The sequence below is a fragment of the Arachis hypogaea genome, chromosome 20 (genome assembly GCF_003086295.3).
Source record: "Arachis hypogaea cultivar Tifrunner chromosome 20, arahy.Tifrunner.gnm2.J5K5, whole genome shotgun sequence".
NCBI lineage: Eukaryota > Viridiplantae > Streptophyta > Magnoliopsida > Fabales > Fabaceae > Arachis > Arachis hypogaea.
The window spans coordinates 47,003,125-47,007,349 of NC_092055.1; positions in this window are offsets into that span (position 1 = coordinate 47,003,125).

Here is a 4,225-nt window from a genome sequence, read left to right on the forward strand (position 1 = left end):
AACCTGCGTTGATGAGAGAAAGAAGAAGACAAGGTAGGGAGCAGTAGTGGCGCAGCGGCATGGAATTTCGCCGCTGCTGGTGGGCACTCGCCGAAACTGGTAGGCACGAATGAAGCTGGCACGGAGAACAGGGGTGACAGGCACAGAGCAGAAGAAATAGGGAAATGGGAAAAGAAAGAGAAGAAAGAAGGGGGCGACGGTGGTCGCTGGTGGTGGCATCGTGGCGGACGAAGGTCTGGGTTGAGGCTGGGTGGTGGTGGTTTGGTCTGGGTTCAGAGAAGGAAGAAGAAGAAAAGGGTTTTGGGGGGGTATCTGATAGGGCGTGATGGTATCCCCTTTCAAATTAACGTTTGAAAAGCGCCTTGTGTGTACGCACAAGGTAGTGTGCGCACGCACACTAGGGAAAAGAAAGGGTATGCACACGCATAGTGGCGTGCGAGTGCTGCCAAAAAAGGGATATGAAGGTCTGTGAGCGCACACACGGCAGTGTGCGCACACATACTAGGGAAAACTAAGGGGGTTCACACGCACACTAGAGTGTGAGTGCAACGAACAGGAGGGGTGATGAAAGTTGTGCGCGCGCACAAGGCTGTGTGCACACACAGGGGGCTTTTCTTTCTCTTCTTTTTTTTTAAGGATATGGGTATGTGTGCGGTCGCACAAAGCAGGGTGCGAACGCACAGAAGGAGAAAGGGTAAGATGCACATGCACAGCTGGTGTGAGCGCCCTGAATAGGAGGGGTGGTAAGGCGTGTGCGTACGCACAAGTGACGAAAAATGGGGGAAGTGTGCGTGCACACAAGTGTGTGCGTATGCATAGAACTCTATTTCTGTAACAATTTTAATACCTCTAAAGCATCAAATATGACATTCAAAACAGTTTTTCAAGCTCCAAAATATTTTAAAACTCCAAAAACACATTATTCCACTAAGATTACCTAAAAAACACCAAAATGCAACTAACTAACTAAGCAACATAACCAATTATTCAAGAAATAAAAGCTAAAAGAGAGAAGGGTTAGAAGGATATTACCATGGTGGGGTGTCTCCTACCTAGCACTTCGGTTTAAAGTCCTTAAGTTGGACATTGTTGAGTGAAGCTTGTGTTATGGTGGCTTGTGCTTCCACTCTTCCTTGAATTTCCAACCAAGTTTGCTCTTCATTTGACCTCCGGGGTCCCAAATGAAATGCATCAAACTCTAGAGAAATTCCAAGCTAGCAACTAGGATCCATAAGTGTTGACTCTTGAAACCAATGCCGGATCCCATACTCTAGTCTCTTGTTCATCTTCTTGTTGATCTTCATTTTTGCACTTGGATGAACGACTTCTTGAATCACCATTGACACACTTGTACACTCCCCGAGATCCACTCAATTGACTCTTGCACCATAGTTGAACTTCAAATATTGAATTGGTTTCTTTGATGAACTTTCTATTTCCTTGATAATTAACATTCTTCTCTCCACCATCTACTACTCCAAGAAATGTTTGAAGTTGATAATCCATCTCCAAGATGGCATATTGATGTGGGCCTAGGAAGTTTGTTAGTAAAATTTTTACCCACTCAATTTGCTCTTGTACGATTGCCTTCACTTCTTAGTAGCTAAAATCTTCATCAACCTTCTTTAAATCTTCCCCATCATCACTCAAGTCAAAAATTAGAGGTTGTGCGAAGTCCACATCAACATCTTCTTTAAACTCAATCAAGGGAGGCTCATGAGGGTCATTGAAGGAATTGACCAAGTTGGACAAAAATTCATGAATGATGGAATCCACTTAATCAATTTCCATCAATTCTTCATTTACCTCTTCTTGTGCTTCATGTAGCAATTTCTCATCTTCTACTTGATTTTGCAATTTTTCTTTCACTCCACACTCTTCGTTTGATTCTGCACATTCATCCATAAAAATTCTTGGTGGTGGCATGAACGCAATGAAGCTAACCGATCCAAGGTTTCCGCTAAGGTAGACATGACTTGCTCTTGCTTCTTCCGGAACTCCTTTTGTTCTTGAATAAGCACTTGGACTGCTTCTTGTGTGGATTGATCCATATATGAAGATAAAACTTGAGATGATGAAGGTTGACAATTAAGCTCATGAGGGTAAGGATTTTAGTTTTGTATATAGTGAGGTGATGGTGTATAGAATTGGTGACTAGTGTTTACGTTCCATGGGGGTGAGTTGTGGTAATGGTGTGGATAAGTCATAGAGAAAGTATAAACAAAAATTACTAACAAAAGCAAACAAATAACCAAAAAGTGCTATTTACACTATTAACATATTTACAACAACCAAAAATATAACACCGATTGTATTCCCTGGCAACGGCACCAAAAACTTGATGGGTTGAGATTTGCACCAATTTGGATTTTTCACTTAAAATAAGACTCACTTCCATTGCAAGTATAGTCCAAACCGGTAATTAAATCCCACACACCAAAGTTTAATTTTCAAATACAAATATAACCGAGAGTAATTCAACCTCCCTAGGAATGCAATTAAGATGTCACACTTTCGATTGTGAGGAAAACGGGGTTTTGAAATCAAAGAACAAAATATTAAAGGAACTAAGAGATAAAAGAACTAAGCAATGATCAAAAATGAAATCAATGTAATAAAAAAGGAAACAAGATCAAAACTAGTGAAAATGCTAAGATATGCATAAAAGAGCCTTGACTTAGGAATGAGAATTAAGGAATCCTATCATTGTCAAAACCACAACTACGGCAAATATGATGAGTCAATCTTGCTTCGTCAACCCCTAACATCGAGGAGTAAGTCAAGCAAGCATAATTGACCTTAATCCATAAGTCCTAGCTAACTTACCAATTTCTTAGTAAAAAGCTAGCGTCAATAGAAACAAGAGCCAAATAACTACCCAAGAATTACCACTAAATATTGGACACTATGACTCTAGTATCCTAGGAACTCATTTCCCAAGCCAAGGTGTGAAATTCTACTCAAAATTCATAATTGGCATTTTCACAAACACCTTGTGGGCTGGTGCGCAGAAATTGTGATTACACTTTGATTATGTAAAATTCATCACTCTTTCTTTCCCTGGTAATGATGCCAAAAACATGATGCCAATACCATGGTTCACAACTTCGCACAACTAACCAGCAAGTGCACTGGGTCGTCCAAGTAATACCTTACGTGAGTAAGGGTCGAATCCCACGGAGATTGTTGGTATGAAGCAAGCTATGATCACCTTGTAAATCTCAATCAGGCGGATATAAAATAGTAATGGGGTTTTCAAAAATAATTAATAAAATATGGATAGAAATACTTATGTAGTTCATTGGGTAGAATTTCAAATAAGCGAATAGAGATGCTTTCGTTCCTCTGAACCTCTCCTTTCCTGCTATCTTCATCCAATCAATCTTACTCCTTTCCATGGCTGGCTTTATGTGATACATCACCACTGTCAATGGCTACTTTCGGTCTTCTCTCGGGAAAATGATCCAAATGCCCTGTCACGGCACGGCTAATTGTCTGGAGGCATCACCTTTGTCAATGGTTTCATCCTATCCTCTCAGTGAAAATGGTCAACGCACCCTATCACGGCACGGCTATTCATCTGTCGGTTCTCGATCATGCTGGAATAGGATTTACTATCCTTTTGCGTCTGTCACTACGCCCAGCAATCGCGAGTTTGAAGCTCGTCACATTCATCCAATCATTGAATCCTACTCGGAATACCACAGACAAGGTTTAGACTTTCCGGATTCTCTTGAATGCCGCCATCATTCTAGCTTACACCACGAAGATTCCTATTAAGAGATCTAAGAGATACTCATTCAATCTAATGTAGAACAGAAGTGGTTGTCAGGCACGCGTTCATAGGGAATGATGATGATTGTCACGTTCATCACATTCAGGTTGAAGTGCGAATGAATATCTTAGAAGCGAAATAAGATGAATTGAATAGAAAACAGTAGTACTTTGCATTAATCTTTGAGGAACAGCAGAGCTCCACACCTTAATCTATGGAGTGCAGAAACTCTACCGTTGAAAATACATAAGTGATAATAGAGTTCATTGGTCTCGGCCCCAGAGGGGAACTGGAGTAACCAAGACTCTGAATACAATGATAAAAAGTTCTATTTATAATAAACTAGTTACTAGGGTTTACAGGAGTAAGTAATTGATGCATAAATCCACTTTCGGGGCCCACTTGGTGTGTGCTTGGGCTGAGCTTTGAGTGTTGCACGTGTAGAGGTCC